Genomic DNA, 17,260 nt, shown 5'->3' on the forward strand with positions numbered 1-17,260 from the left:
GTGAGTGTCCCTGAGCAGTGGGGCTGCACGGGGCCAACACCAAGGCTCCCACTGCCACCCCCCAGCTCCCACTGCTGCCCTTGCACTTCTCAGGGTGTTTCAGGGCTCCTTTGTTCTAGGACAGAGTTACTGTGGTTCTGCAAATGTGCTCTTAAAAAATAATGACGCTAATGCACATGCAGCCCATTATGCAGCGAGGCACAATGTGCAGCACGCACGGCTTAGGTACTTCAAAGTGTGCAGCAGAATAAACAAGATGACAAGGAACCATGAAAAGCACCACATGAAATGAGATTTAACGAGAGTTCAGAGTCATTACCTAGATCAAAGTTAGACAGGACACAAGCATATTCAGAAACTGGCTGTAAGGGCTGAGAGCAAAGAGCAGAGCTCACCCGTGCCCCCGTGCCCACCGGTGAGGGCGAGTGGTGCTGCATGGCACCCACCCTGGCACCCACCATGGCTCTGCTGGCTGGGGATGCTGGGCCCCCACTAACTGTGGCTGGCCTGCCTGTGTGGCAGCCAGGCTGGGGGCTGGGGACACGGTGGCAGTGGAGGGACCAGCCCCGGGCACTCACGTGCAGCTCGGAGAGCGAGGGTCGGAGATAGGTGCAGGGGCTGGGGAGCTGCTCTGAAAAGTTCAGGGTGGAACTGATCCAGCGAAGGCTGCAGGAGTGAGGGCACGTGGCTGCAGGGAAAGGTGCAAACAGAAAGGCCACGTCATGTTTGACCTGGCACCAAGCCTGGCATCGCCACGTGGCCAGAGCCACCAAAGTCCAGGTCCCGTATGGTCCTGCCCAGAGCAGGGAAAAGAGGGGAAGGGAGGGCAATTGAGGAGCCCCTTCTTTCCCCCTGCCCCAGCCTGGCCCCGTGCCCTGGCCCCGAGGACTTTCACAGGACACACAAGTGGCTCGGAGAGACGGGAGAAGCTGTGCTGCGTGGCCAGGGTGTGAAAAGGCACGTCCGTATGTTCTGGGAGCAAATTACACTACAATTAAAAATCAAGAAATAACAGCAGGGATCTCCAACACATACTTCTGTGAACACAAAGGAGAAAGAAGGGCAGTGAAGGAGCAGGACAGCTGCCATGAATATGCTGTAAATCAATTTAAACCCCAGAAACCAAGATCTCGGTGCACCTCGCCCTTCACATTCATGACTGAAATTGCTGCATTTTGCAAGTCCTGATTGTTTTTCCAAGTTACAGGGCATCATTCAAGAAAGCCAAGCTATGAAAAGCCTCCCACCATGTTTTATATTTGTCTCTGGAACTTATTCCAATAGCAACAGAAAGGAAAATAAAAACACAACTCAAGGTTATGCTCAAGACTCTGCTGAAAACCGTTTCCAAAGTCCCGGTTCCTGTTCCAACTGGGAAAAGACAGGGAGCAATAAATCATGCCCAAAAGGCAAATGGCAGCAATTAAAGTCCTCTCTGTGAGCCTGCCCGTCTCCAGGCCCAGCTGGCCCGCAGCCAGTCACCCGCTGCCCACCACCGCGCACCGACACGGCTGCTCCGGCATCTCCGGCTGCCAACAGACGGTGCTGCAGTGGGCAGGGGCCCGAACAGCACCACAGCTGCCGGCAGCCTGGGGGCAAGACCTCCAGCATTGCCAGGAGCCATGCGGCCCCCGTCACCATAATGCCCTTGTGAAACAGCCGGCAGGTCAGAAACACGGCTCCAAGGGAGGCAGGAGCCTTGCTGCCCTCTCCCGCGAGCAGCCTGGCCCAGGGGACACAGGCTGGTGGGGTGGCCGTGACCTTGGTGGCACCGGCTGTGGATGCACCACGCTAATCCCACTCCTACAGCTCTTACAATCATTACTGTGCTGAGAAGGAGGAGAATTCTTCCTTGGTGAGGATGCAGCCACGCTGGAGGAGACAAGGGCTATGCCCTGGGCAGGATCCTGGCCGGTGCCCAGGCAGCACCTGCAAAAGGCACCATGTCCCCTGCCATGGCACTCGCTGCAGCACCCACCCGCCGGGTGTGCTGTGCCGGGGTGGCGGAGAAGCAGCCGGGCAGCCTGTGGGTACCGCTGGGCTCCCCCCACCCTGGCAGGTCGGGCAGAGCCGCTCGCAATGGGAAAAGGGCCGGAGCATCCCAGCTAGAGCAACATCTGTGTCACAGCAGCAGCTGCCTCCATGTGAGCGACCTTGCTCCAACCAAGGACCAAAGGAAAACATGGAGTAAATGAAGCTTTAAAGTTATTCTCACATTAAATTGCAGGGAACAGGATTAAGCAAATGCCTCTATTACTTTCCAGACTCAGATTTGCGATATAAATTTACATTGTTCTTAAGGAAATGGGTGAGCTTTGTCAAACCTTCCTTCGTACAAGCCTCTGACTGCAGGGCTGGCAGGGCTTTCTCCATCAGTCCTCCTTCCCACGTGGGTGTTTGGTGGGTCTGAAATATGTCCCTGCCAACCTCTGATAACCCAAACGTCTCCAGCTTGCCCCCTGCCCCCGGCACAGCCAGCGCTCCAGCCATCCACCCAAAGCCAAAATGAAATTATCACATTGCCGCAAAGCTAGAAACCCAGCGAGAGAACATAATGAATAATTTAATGCCGGTCCCACCTCAAAACCCAGCGGTGCAGGGAGCAATTCTCCCTCTTGATGGGGAGCTGCAGGGGAGCCACATTCAGGCTCAGCCTAAATATTGGAAACAGTTCAAGACGGGGCTTTGCTTCACCTGCTCCTGACCCTCTGTAAGCCCCTGACCCATGCAGCAACGCTCGTGGGGTTGCACATGCCCATGTGGTGGGTCGGTCAGCCCAGTTACCAGCACAGACACAGCCCTGCAGAGCGAGCACTCATGGGGCTGGAGGAGAAAGTTAGTCCTGGTTTTGCTTGACCCAACCTGGACGTGTTTCTCCTACCAGAGCATCGCTTTGCTGGCCGGGAGCTGGCGGAGCGGGGTCTGACGGGAACCCCAGAGCTGTTGCGTTTGTCCAGGACCTGAGATGGGTCGCTGGCCAGCTGATACAGCAAGCTCCAGCAAGCAGGGACAGGAGCAGGAGGCAGAAGATGATGATACATTTTACCTTTCGTAAATAATGAAAGCAATCAAGGGACAATATGTTAAACTGCTCAGTGAGGAAAGCTTTACTGCATGCCCGAGTTAAACACAAAAGCCTGGTCTTCCTTTCAGGCAAAGCTGCTAGCTTGTACTCTTACTGCTCACTATGGTTGGCTCACTCCTTAATTTTTAATAAGCAGGCTTCTGTTCGAGAGAGAGAAAGCAGGAAGGAGGGAAGACTACTAGCTGCTGCTGTAAGAGAGCACCCTAGTTTTGGGGTGGGGATGGCCAGATTGATGTGAGGCAGCTTCGAGTCCATGAAGGACACCAGGAGCATTCCCAGGGCCATGGTAATGGGCAGATCTCCTTGGCTGGGTCATGCTCTGGATGGCAAACCCCCTCCATCAGCCATTCCCTGGAGCAGTAGCTGGAACGTGGCAGGGTGCTGGTGTGCCGAGTCCCTTCAGTGACATTTTTTTCCACTGCCTTTCAGCAAGGGGCACCACTCCAGCTTCTCGCAAACTTTTACCAAAATACCACTGTCACTAAGCCTGGAGAGCAGTGTTAGCCCATGCCCAAAGGCAGGAAGAACGCAGTGCCTCTGAGATCCCGCGCTGCACCATAGCTTAGAGAGCCCGCCTTCATCACGGAGCTTGCAGTTCCACTTTGCATAACAGCTAATTAATTAGCTAATGACGACAAAGCTCCATCACTGCAGATCAGTCACCAGGATGCGAGCCAGCTGGGACAGGAGCGTTCGGGTGCTCCCTGGGCTCCCGGCTCCCACCAGGGCTCCTGCAGCCGGGACTTGCCTTACGGAGGGAGCCAAGCGGCTGCCGAGGGGCGAGGAACCTCCACGCCCGTGGGACCTCGCCGTGCCTTTTGCATTTCCCCATGTTCACCTCACCAGCCATTATTGCCTTGCCAAGAAACAAGGTTTTGTTCTGTAGGACTAATCTTCCGTTTCATTAAGAGCCGGGCTTGATTACTAAATTTTTAACTAGGGGAAGCTCCCTAGTCCATTACTGCCTTCTTCCCATGTTTATTAAAGCAATAACTTTGTTTTTAAAAGGGACATGTTTCCCTTGAGCTCTCTCACACTTTGGTGCCCTGATTAAAATATATAAATTAGAGAGTGAGCAGGTTTCTTGCTTCAAAGGGCTGTAAATTGGGTGGCTCAAAATCCTGGGGAAAGTCAGGCCATGAAACGCTCCAAGATGGGTCTGCAGATGATTGTGCGTGAGATGAGAAGAGGATCAGGGTGTAGGTGGAGCAGCACGCCAAGGCCCTTATTTACAGCTCTGTACACTTTGTGGAAGTTATGATTAAAATTTCATTACCTCTTTCTTTTGCAGAGAAGAAGGGCTCTGCAGGATGCTCTGCCGGATGGCACAGCTCTCTGCCTCCAGAGCCTTTCAGGAGCAGCTGCCTCCGCATCCCCAGGCTTCACATACCCTCCAAGCTCTGCTCCATGTCCTTGCCTTTGAATTTTGCAGCCTGAATCAGAGGGACAAGGAGCAACTCAGGGTGCAGGCAGGGGCTAATGGGGCAACAGTGGTGCAGATGTCCTGCAGCAGTACGTGTTGGAGGCAGGCTGCAGGGATTAACCTGGAATAAAGGTTTATTCTAATGTGGTTTCAGCATCCTATAGGGGATTTGTTGCTTTAACCACATTGGAAATCTTCTTGCTTTAATTTCACTTCATCAGCAAAATGTAATTCATTTCAAACGGCAACACAGGGGATGAGTTAGCCTGATCATCTCTGGAGACCCTTGCTTCTCTCATAGCATCTCGTCCTGCTTTCTCAGCGGAAAAAAAAATGGCACACTTAAGACTGGATGGCTTAGAGTCATAGAATGATTTAGGTTGGAAAAGACCCTTAAGATCATCGAGCTTCGTAACACAGCTGCTCCACAGTCAGCGCCTTTGGCATACGGATGTGCTTTCTGCACCTTTAACCTGATCACCCTTCCCATCTTCCAAGATGAACAAATTATTTAGAATACGCCAGCAGCCTGCTCTTCACAGCTCGTGAGGAGCTGCAGGTCTCCGGTGCTCTGCTGACCAGACAGATCTCTATTTCGCTTTCATTGTCAGAAGTACGGGGAGTTTTGTTCGATCTGGAAAACGACGGTGTGGGAGCTCTTTTCATGTAGCGGAGCCTAAACGTCAGAATCTCTTTCAACAGCTTTTTAGTTAATTAAACGGGGCACACGAGGGTGGCCTTGCACAGAGGGAGACCAATGTGGCCATCCCCATCTACTATCGTTCAGAGTGCTGCAGGGTGACTTAGTTTTCCCATTATTTTGATGATCTGGTCTTTCCTCTTGGATGGTGTTGGCGATGTTCCAACAGCTCTGGACCACGCAGACGCCTTTTTGACATGAAGAGTTTGCCTTCGGCAGGGAACAGGCCTGAAATCCATGGTCCGCATTTGTCCGTTATAAACCCTGTAAAGTTCTTTTGATTGCCACGGCACTCTGTTAATGAAAGAATTTCAGAACCTGGCATTGGCTCTGGGGTGGGACAGGAGGGGATGCAGTTTGTTGCTGCCTGCAATAACAGGAGGTTTTCTAATAGCTACTAGAAAAGCCAAAATGCCTGCACAGGGCTGAGTGATATTTATCTGATGAAGGAAGCACTCAAGAAAAGGCAGCTTTAGGTTGATTGAGATTATTCAGAATTTGGTGATGAATTTAGAAAAAAAATTCAGACAAAAAAGAATGTGATTTTGTTAAGTGGTAAAGATATCAACATTTTCTAAAGGGAGCTGTGCAATTTTTCATTTTGAAATGAAATGATTAGGGACTTTATTTCCTATATTTACTGAAGAAAGGAAACCTTGAATGCCAAGAGCGTAAAAAGGTTTCATTTCACATTAACTCTAAATTATTTTTTAATTATTTCTCTAGTTCGCCGCTGTAGGGAAATAGCAGGGATTCATTCACACAGCTTTGTTCTCCCCCTTTGTTCTTTCCCGAGCTCTGCAGCATGCTTCCCACCCGCACCCCAGTCCCAATGACGGCGTCACCCCAAAGTGGAGTGCACTAGTGCTGGGGGGACACGCACAGCTCTCACCGCTCCCCTGGGATGATGGGGATCTCTGGGGTCAGCTCTGCACCCCCCAGGTACCCCCTAACCTACAGCTCACGGCTGCTGGTGCTCCAGTTGTGCTAGGAGGGAAAATGTCAGCAGCGGTCTACTGGGATCACTAGAAAGACCTGGGTTAGGGGTGCCTCACCAGCAATAATTGCATCGATTAAATTGTTAATGTACTTGCAGACATGAATTCACACATAAAGGACCTCATATGTAACACCTACAAGGGCCTCTCATCTGCACAGTACTTACTGTTACCAGTGTGCGTCAAACTGCGTGGAAATAATTCTGCACGATAAAATCTTGCCTATTCTGAGGGGTGCGAATCCATCACTGGCATATTTCTTTACTTCTGCTTTATTTCTTACTTTTTAAAAGCTGTGTCATTATTTATTGCTCCTATTTCAACATTGTGAAAGCTTAATGGATACTTTAAGGCTGGTACTGCTCAGACCTACAAACGCAAGCTGACGCATGGCTGCCTTTGTGTTTGGGTTTTTTTACATCACATGTAAATATTGATGGACATCATAGGAAATTCATAAATCAGACTCCTTTGACTGAAACCTGCTGGAGCAGCCTTTCAGCCTGCCGTGCCAGGTGCTGCATGGCCCGAGCATGGGGCAGTGACCCTCTGCGTGGCTGCGGCCATGGGTTCAGTCCCTGACAGGGTGGGGAAGCCCCTGGATGTGATGCTTTCCATCCCACCCGGGGAAAGGGCGGCAGCACGCACAGCAGAAAGAACTGATGCTCCTTTGCTTTCGTGACAGGTTCCCTGAACCCCAACCTGAGATGCAGAAGTTGCGTTCTGACGCATGTGCTGGGGAGCTGCAGGGGTGTCATGGTTTAACCCTGGGCAGCAACAAAGTACCACACAGCTGCCTGCTCACCCCCCCTCACCCAGAGGGATGGGGAGGAGAATCAGAAAGGAATGTAAAACTCAAAGGTTGAGATAAGAACAATTTAACAGGTAAAGCAAAAGCCGTGCACGCAAGCCAAGCCAAGCAAGGAATTCATTCCCCACTCCCCATGGGCAGGTGTTGGGCCATCCCCAGGGCAGCAGGGCTCCATCACGTGTGACAGTTACTCAGGAAAACAAACGCCATAATGCCAAATGTCCCCCCCTTCCTCCTCCTTCCCCCAGTTTATATACTCACCATGATGTCATATGGTACGGAACAGCCCTTTGGCTGGCTTGGGTCACCTGTCCTGGCTGTGTCCCCTCCCAATTTCCCGTGTCCCCCCCCCAGCCCTCTGGCTGGCAGGGCCCAAGGAACCGAAAAGTCCTTGATTTAGCATAAACATCACCCAGCAACAACCAAAACCTCAGCACATTATCAACATGGTTCTCACATCGGAGCCAAAACACAGCGCTGTACGAACTGCTAAGAAGAAACTTACCTCTATCCCAGCTGAAACCAGGATAAAGGGTTTTCAGAGCCTGGGACTCCTGCAAAGGCTTCACTGGGAAGCAACTATTTCTGACAAAGCTTTTCCCACTGCTATCAGGGAGAAGGAACGCGTACTTCTGTGTGGTTAACGCAACAAACTGCCTGGCTGTCCTGGTGGCGAGGGCTGCAAAAGGTGCTCCTCCATCAGCGGGAGAGCGGGTGGTGGCAGGGCTGAAACATCCTTCATGGCTGCAGACCCTGCAACCCCATCACGGCTCAGGGTCACCAAGCCTCGCTCCGCCCGGGACCCAAATCTGGATCACGACAGAAAAAATGTGTGTTCAGTCTCTGCCTGAACAAGAGGCAATTGCTCTCTCATGGCCATGGCCATAAATTGTGCTGTTTGGGAAAAAATAAAAAAAGAAGAAAAAAGGGGAGAACCGCTGACACAATTTAATTCTCTGAATCCCCAGCTCTGAAGCCAGAATGAAAATATCATTTTCTTTGTCCTTCATGTCCCGAGCACACTCCGTGGGCCCTGGCGGTGGAAAGCTCCAGGGGGGATGTGCCTGCAGGAGCGGCCCCGGGGACAGATGGCCGGCACAGCCAGCGAGCAACGGGTCCTGTCGGTGTCTTTGCATTATTACATTTTGATGGATAGGCAGATCAGGCATTTATATGAACTCTTTTCTGACTCTAAACTGCTAATTTATGCCCAAGTTCCCCTCTTCTATTTTGTTTCTACAAATTCAGTCAAGTGCTGATGAGATGAAGATTTAATGTCGAGCAAGAAGGAACAACCGTCTGGAATAAAAACATTCATCAGAGCACAAGATTTACAGGGAACACGCAGGAGAAAATGAGTCACATTTGATACTCAGGTGCCAGTTGCTTCCCTCTGCCCAAAGCTGATGGGCGACCCCCTGGCTGCTGCCCTGCCGAGCACAGACCTCAGTGCTATGGGGGCATTAAACCTCCCCCATCCCTCCCCCCCCTCCGCGTCCTGCACCCCGCAGCAGTGCCGGACAGAGCCCTGGCCCTGCCAGAGCCAGACCCACAGATTTCCCACATTCCTTCAGGAAAGCATCCCTTTCTCCTGTTAGGAAAGCCTGGCTTTCCTTTGTGCTCTGCTGGCTTTTCTGCCCTGTTTTTTTTTTTTTTTTACATGATTCAGTCTTACACCATCTACAAGTCTGGAAAAATGGAATTTGGTGTTTGGCCACAGACAAATAGTTCTAGCTGTTTTATATAAAATTGTACTTTTTCTGAGGCTCCCATGTACATCTGTATACATGTATTTGCACACATACACGTGCATACATTGTATGTATACATGAACCCCTCAGCCTCCTGGCTCCTTTCAGTCTTACCCAGGGCCAGTGGTGATCGTACCCGCTTCATACGTAAACATCATAGATATTTGCCTCCTTCAGCAGAGAGATGCGACTGGACTTTTGTCTGTTATCTTTCTGTTTCTATGGTAATAAAAGTAGCTTCTGATAATGGCTATTTCCTAAGTACAGTGAGGTTTGGTAATTTTAGAAGCATTATAGCACAGACTTCAAACGGTCGGTGTTGCACAGGGTCGTTCTGGCTCAGGCTTTTAATTGCAGGTGGATGCAGGCAGGTCCTCGGGGTCCAGGGGAGGATGCCGGGCTGAGGTTTTTCTCGTTATCGTTAGCTCATTCCCAGTAAGTCTGTTCCCAAGGGTTAGAGCCCCACAAGTGCTCCACAGGACTTTGCTCAGCCTCTGGCACGTTTCGGGACCTGTGCCTTTTGTGGCGGTCAGTGTAACCCTGCAGGAAGCCGTCAGCTGGCTTGTCACCCAAACAAGCCTTGCAACCAGCAGCTGATTTACTTATTAGCATTAGAAAGAAATAATGCCTCATATTTCCCAAAGCCTGTAATACAACTGTGTAAAAGTGATATCCAATTAATGTACTGTGGGATGAAATCCAGCTCTGCCTGGATCATAAAAACGCCTATTGATTTCTGAGCTCTGCTCCCGGCTCCCCCAGCGCCGCATGTTGGCTCCCACGTAAGCTGCCGACCGGGCACCTACGCAGACACCTGACCTGGCTTTTCAGCTGTTGCTGCTGCTGAAGCCCTTCGCCAGGTCAGGGATTTTTGGTGGGGAGCACAGGACCAGGGCCCTCCTCCTTCCCTGGGGTGTGTGGGGGCTGCAGCGCATCCGCCCCCTCCCACGATGCTGCCAGATGGTCCACCATGCAGCCCCCTGCTCCCTGGTGAAACAAACCTAGTATGGGGAATAGTCCATTTTTTTCACACTTTCAGCGCTTAGTTTGATGAATTAGGGGTGATTCAGTTCCTGGAGCAGGTGGGTGCCCCGGCTGCAGCCTCACTGGGGAGCAGAGGCTCTTCCCACACTGTTCCCAGGGACAGCCCAGGGACATCACCCAGGCAGCATCTTAATGAACCGCGTGGCAGTGTGTAATTTAATCAACAGATCTGTTGAGAATAATTCTGACCTGCAGAATCAAATTTCCCCTACCCTCAATAAGCCAAACTTTAATATGAAGTGTGAACCTTCTAATTTAGTATCATATCAAATAATAACTGTCGTGTTTAAACTGTTGCTAATACTAGTCAATCACAGATAAGAACCACAGGCTCCTCATCTCTCTTGTTACCACACACTTGCAATTAATATTTATAAAGCATGAGGGATTTTTTTAAAAGGGAATTTTAAGTTGTCCTTCGTATTTTCAGACACAGGCTGCAAAATTTATAGGCTCTCCTTCACCTACACTCTAAGAGAACTAAGCTCTTCATCTGATGTATTTATAATTTTAGCCTATAGGGGTAAGTCTGAAGCAAATACCGGCTAGTGATGGTGGAGGGCTGGGGAGGGGAGAAGCTGCAGCGCTGGCTCCAGGTTGGAGGGCACCTCGCCCGTGAGCAGGCAGAGCCTCCCTGGAAGGCCATGGAACACCTGAATCAAGGTGCTGCCGCCCCAGGATCTGGCCATGTGGCTGGGAGCTGTACCAGCAGTGATGGGCACTGGCAGTGACAGGCATCAACAGTGATGGGCACCAAAGCGACGGGCATCAACAGTGATGGGCACCAAAGCAATGGGCATCAACAGTGATGGGCACTGGCAGTGATGGGCATCAACAATGATGGGCACCAAAGTGACGGGCATCAACAGTGATGGGCACCAAAGTGACGGGCATCAACAGTGATGGGCACTGAAGCGACGAGCATCAACAGTGATGGGCACCAAAGCAATGGGCATCAACAGTGATGGGCACTGGCAGTGATGGGCATCAACAATGATGGGCACCAAAGTGACGGGCATCAACAGTGATGGGCACCAAAATGACAGGCATCAACAGTGATGGGCACCAAAGCAATGGACACTGACAGCAACAGGCACTAAAGTGATGGCCACCAATGGCCACGGGCACCGGCTGTGATGGGCACTGACAGTGATGGGCACTGAAGTGATGGGCACTGGCAGCAACAGGCACCGAAACGATGGGCACCAACAGTGATGAGGACCGAAATGATGGGCACCAACAGTGATGGGCACCAGCAGCAATGGGCACTGACAGCGACAGACACCAGCAGCGATGGGCAGCAAAGCGATGGGCACCGACAGCAGTGGGCACGGCAGCACTCACTGCGGCTCTGCTGTGCAACATGCCACCGGCACCTGATCGTGGGCTTGGTTTCACAGTGGGCACTGGAAATGCGCCTGGAGTTGAGGATGGGAAGATAACTTTTGGAGCTCTTGTTGAAAAAAAAATTTAAAAAAAATCCCAAACTTTCACCCTTTGGTGAAAGTTTTAATAATTTCTCATTGCTCTATGTGGAATCTTTACAATTATTTATTCACAAGATTCCTGAATATCTCATTGTGAAACTAAAATTAAAATATCCCAATAGACTGTGGCAGAAACCCTTGCATAAACCTGATAGGATTTTCCCACAGTAATAAGTCCCTAAGGTAAAGTAAATTACAGAAGAAAATGTTTCAAAGTAACTGTTCCCAATTAAAACTTCACCCAGGGTTTACACTCCACAAGTACTCTTTTCTTTTCAACATGGTAAGCATAAAAATGACACATGCCCAGCCAATGAAAATGAGCCAGTAAATCAAGTGATTTATTTATTCTGGCTATTTAAAACACAGGCACTAGGGACATGGGCTGCTGTGCCCCGTGCCCACAGGACTCGCACTAACGCACATACGTGCTCTTCCAAAGTCGCTTATGGCCAAGGGGGCTCCTATGTACATAGGTGCACAGGGCACGCAGAGACATGCGTGCAGTGACACCGACACACACCCGCTGGGCACACAAGGGGACGTGCGGACACCGTGCACACCAGCTGCCGTTACAGGATGAGGCTTTATCTGCAAAGTCCTCCCCGAGGCAGGAGCCAGGCAGGATAACATGGGGGTCCTGCGTGGGGAAAGCACCAGGGAAGGAAGGGAATGGGAGGAGTGAAGTTTAATCATCTTTTCTGTGCCATCTGGATTTAAGGATGGATAACGCAATGTTTTTCCTTCTCTGAGCGCTCACAAAGCCCAGCCTTCACCAGCTTGCTTTACACGGAGCAGCCGGGCATGCCTCCCTTGCAGGGCACACAAAGGGCTACGGTAGCCAGGGTGGCAAGAGCCGCTTCCAGTGGCCACCTCGCTCAGCACCCACATGGCAAGGTCAGGGAATGTCACCTTAAGGTTGTCACCCCTCCCTGTGCCATGGCATAACACAGGCAGGCTGCCCAGGAGAAAGGAGAGGGTGGATGCTCTGATCCCGATTACAGCTCTGAGTCAAGAAGAACGTGGTACAACCTGCCCAGGCTGCTGCCCCCTGCCCCGCAGCATCGCTCCCTCTGCCCACAGTCCTGCAGCATCGCTCCCTGTGCCCCCTGCCCTGCAGCATCGCTCCCTGTGCCCCCTGCCCCGCAGCATCGCTCCCTCTGCCCACAGTCCTGCAGCATCGCTCCCTGTGCCCCCTGCCCCGCAGCATCGCTCCCTCTGCCCACAGTCCTGCAGCATCGCTCCCTCTGCCCCCTGCCCTGCAGCATCACTCCCCCTGTCCATTGCCCTGCAGCATCGCTCCCTCTGCCCCCTGCCCTGCAGCATCACTCCCCCTGTCCATTGCCCTGCAGCATCGCTCCCTGTGCCCCCTGCCCCGCAGCATCGCTCCCTGTGCCCCCTGCCCTGCAGCATCGCTCCCTGTGCCCCCTGCCCTGCAGCATCGCTCCCTGTGCCCCCTGCCCTGCAGTATCGCTCCCTGTGCCCCCTGCCCCACAGTATCGCTCCCTGTGCCCCCTGCCCTGCAGCATCACTCTCTCTGCCCGCAGTCCTGCAGCATCGCTCCCTGTGCCCCCTGCCCTGCAGCATCACTCCCCCTGTCCATTGCCCTGCAGCATTGCTCCCTGTGCCCCCTGCCCTGCAGCATCACTCCCCCTGTCCATTGCCCTGCAGCATCGCTCCCTGTGCCCCCTGCCCTGCAGCATCGCTCCCTCTGCCCGCAGTCCTGCAGCATCGCTCCCTCTGCCCCCTGCCCCGCAGTATCGCTCCCTCTGCCCCCTGCCCTGCAGCATCACTCCCTCTGCCCGCAGTCCTGCAGCATCGCTCCCTCTGCCCCCTGCCCCGCAGTATCGCTCCCTCTGCCCCCTGCCCTGCAGCATCACTCCCTCTGCCCCCTGCCCTGCAGCATCGCTCCCTCTGCCCCCTGCCCCGCAGCATCGCTCCCTCTGTCCACAGTCCTGCAGCATCGCTCCCTGTGCCCCCTGCCCCGCAGTATCGCTCCCTGCCTGGCACAGGGGCTCTCCGGGAAGTGGGACAGCCTGCCCACGCCATAGCCCAGCCAGTGGCTGAAGCAGGGAGGATGCCTGCACAGCACCTCTCCCACCAAACAGGGCAGCATCCGGCACTCGCACCGACCCCATCCCAGAGGAAGACAACGGAGGAACAGCCCAGTGCTAATTGCTCCTAATGACAGTGGAGCAGGAACCCCTTGCCACGCTCTGTGCTAGCTGCCAAGCTGGAATGGCCAAACACCCTTCTGTCATTTCTCACTTCATTATTCCACTGCATTTTTAAATTAATATCAATAAAAAATACATTAGAATTGCAGAAATCACGGAAATGTCAAACATCTCTCACTCGCTTTGGTAAGAACTTTGTTAAGTACCAAATGCAAATGTGCAGCTGGTGCCTCTGACATTTTGGTTCCTTTGCTGGCACAGGCTAATCAATTCAGTTTCTAATTTTAATTTTATCAGCAGCAAATCTGTTAGATTTTTAAGGCTCTGATGTAGGCCAACTCATTTCTAATCAAATTACCTATATTCTTATAGGTTTCGCCAGTGCTCTCAGCAGTGCCCTGAGTTGCAGTCCCAGGTCTGCAGCCCATGACCTTGCCGGTGGCAGATGGGAGCGATGCCTCCTCCTGCTCCACTTGGCGAGGATGCATTAATTAACCCTTTAGTGGTAATGAGGGGGCAGAGGAGGCCCCCCCTCCTCTCACCTGCTGCCAACACTCAGCTGCAAAACCGTGCAGTCCCACCTGTAAACCATGCTGGGACCGCAACCCTTTCTGCTGGCTCAGACCTGCCCTCGCCGCTCACATCCCTTCGTGCCACTCGAGCTGAGCTCGGCACTGCTGCAGCTGTCCCCCCTGCTTCCCATCACTTCTCAGCAAGCACAAATATTTTTAACTAAGCTGAACAACGCTTGCCCATGGGATCCATGGTCATCGGCTTGAAAGTGAGGGGTCCTACCCAGCATCTCCAAGGCCTTGTGGTCCCCAGTGTCCCCTGTCTGGCCACCACCTGGGGCAAGGTCCCTGGGCAGCTCTCTTCCCGGTCCCTTCCCACCCATGACCCCCAGCAGTGAAAATTAAGTCCCATTTTCCACTAAAAAAGGCCCCCCGAGCTGCTGAGGGTCCGAGGATGTGAGCACAGTAGCATGTGCGTGAGGTGTTTGTCGCTGGGAAAGTTTCTTAACAACAAAAAATTGAGTTTTTAGAACTGCTAGAATAGGGAACAGAATTAGAAATATGGTTCCTCTCAGTGTCAGCTAATCTGCTAGTTAGATGCTGGTTTTTAAAAATGTTAGGTGATGTACAGCAGGATTTTGTATTTATTGCCTTTTTAATTTTTTAAGCTTTTTTTATTTTTGCCTGCAAGTCTCTTTGACGAAGGGTGTTATTAGTGCGTCAATTAATGAACCCGGCTATCAAACTTGTGCAATGCAGCATTAAATAAATCTCAGAATTGATTGCTTTCCAATTTTGAACAGATATGTATGTGTCTATGTGTGCATATATAGATATATGCAGAAATATCTGCGCCTATGTGTCTGCTTGATTGTCAAGTGGGAATGAATCACAGCTAAAACTTGATTTTGCTTAAAGATACCTTTAAAAAGAAACACTCTTAAATATCAACATTATCACTTACAAGAAGAATTTCCTAGAAATATTTTTTTTTTTTTTTTTTTTTAAAGCAGGGCTGGCACACCAGGACAGACAGGTGGGGGCCAGCGCTCCCGCTCCGGTCACAGATGTGGCCGTGGGGACCCTGACCTGGGCTGAGGCCCCTCTGCCCGCACCTGCCCCCCCCCCCCCCCCCCCCCCTTTCTGACCAGGGACCTGAATCTGACTCTCGGAGGTGATTTTCTTACATAAAGCAGAATAATTTCTAGGGAGATTTTCAGGCCCATTTGCTTGCTGAGCGGCAACAGCAGGAATGCAGAGATTTGTGGTCTGCTGAGCTACACCCAGGCTCGTTGTCCTGCCGAGCCCTCGGCCACTGGTGTCCCTTACGTGAGTGGCACGGGATGTTTGCTCTGGAATTGGCAGCCACATCTCTCAGCGTTGCCGCCACGGGGAGGAATGCTCTGGGGAAGCGGTGCCCTTCCTGCCGGTGGCACGCAGGCTCTCGAGGAAGCGGTGGTGACAAGGGTGGGGTGGCTGGCCCAAGCTCAGGTAGTTTATGCGTCACCCCCCCGCTCTCACTCCGGGATGCTGCGCTCGGCCGTGGTGACGCACTGAGCAGTGCCACACTGCTCTGCGCCGCTCCTGGGGCACAGCACCGGGCTCGCGCAGCACCGCTTGCTGCCCCAAAGCCGCCTGAGGGACCGCCCGATTCCCATTACACCGCACTGCCCACAGGACAAACCCGATGTGCACAAAGCCTGCTCCTCACCCACCACGGGAGGGTCCCTGCCCCCAGGGCAGCACCGGGACAGAGCTGGGTGACCCCGGCCGTGCCATGCCAGGACACCAGAAACTTCGCCTCTGGGATCTTACTGCCTCTTTGTGCCAAGCAAATACCAGCGTGACATGTTAAGGAACGTGGCTACAGTTAAGCAATCTGCAACCAGACAGCATCTCTCAGGGATGTCCCCATGTGCCCAGGCGGCACCGAGCAGCTGCCCCGCGGGGCTGGAGGACCCCTCGGTGCTCACGTCCCTGTGGGATGGATCCATGCCCACAGCTGCTGGCCAGCTCTTCGCCAGGGCTGCGTTCGACTTAAGAGGAAGACAGGAGGAGGAATTAGAGAAAAGTCTTACAACAGCTCAGCCTGTGGAGCAGATGATTTCTGTGGAGCAGAACAAGGGAAGGAGCGTTTTTCTTAATCAGGAGAGACACCAGCTCTTTGTAGGCAGATTAGCCTTTTAACCGGCTCCCGAACAGTCAGTCAAACCCAATCCTGTCTCTCTCCTGACAGTTTTGCACCGCCAGCCAGCTCTGCTCATGCACACACTTGCCCTGCTTGCTTCCACCACTGACAGGAAAGTTTGTCTTCCCTCTCCTTTCCCGCAGCAAAGGAACCCCAGCCATTGTCATGACCTGTTACGCTGCAGAGCTATACAGGCTTTAATATCACTGGCAAAAATATCAGCAACTTGTTCATTTAAAAGCCAGAAAAATAACGAGTTCAAGCCTGAGGACAGTGATCAAGGTTGGGTGATACTTACCTCCTGTGACAGCTCTTGGAGGATTGCTCAGGCGGCGATCATTTTGCCTTGTTGGCACGGCTTTTCTTAGAGTAGTTGTTTTCCTGTGGATGCCAAGTTTTGAAAACCAGCCCTTGACCTGCATGTGCAATATGGAGCGTGCATCTCTGCCTTCACGCATACTTGTCTACTCCCACATGTCATAATCTGCATGTGCAACAACTGATCTCAGTGAAATCAGATGGCTCTGGGGCTCCAGCTCTGCCAGGCGGCCGCGGCACTTCTGGCCAAACAACTTTTGCAGACACGTCCCGTGAGAAGCACGAGTCGGTCACCGCAGCCAGGGCAGCCCTCCACCCTCCACCGTGACACCCGCACCGGCCACCTGGCCCCGGGGTCCCAGCCAGGAGGGGAGAGGGAAGGAGATGGCCCCTTCGCTGGCTGCAGCAGGCACCCACGGCCCAGCACCCACGGCCCAGCACCAGCAGCAAGAGTGGCGGCATGCTGGTGTCCCTGTGGTTCCAGAACAAGCCCCTGGGGAAGCGCTGACCTGCTGCTGGGGGCAGCACCCCCCCTTACAGCACAGGGACCAGTTTTCTGCTCCACCAGCCACCCTGACAGAAGGGACCTGCCTTCTGGGGCACATTCTGCCTGCAGTGCGCTGCAAAAGCCCTGGGAAGGGCTCTAATACAGCTCTGCAGCTTGCACGTTCGTTAAGTGGCTTGGAAAGGATGAGCTTTATTCTTTCAAGCCCAGAGGGAAGCAGTGAAGAGCATGTCCCACCACTGCTCCAGGTCTGTATCTGCA

This window comes from Falco naumanni, chromosome 3 (assembly GCF_017639655.2).
Source record: "Falco naumanni isolate bFalNau1 chromosome 3, bFalNau1.pat, whole genome shotgun sequence".
Classification (NCBI taxonomy): Eukaryota; Metazoa; Chordata; class Aves; order Falconiformes; family Falconidae; genus Falco; species Falco naumanni.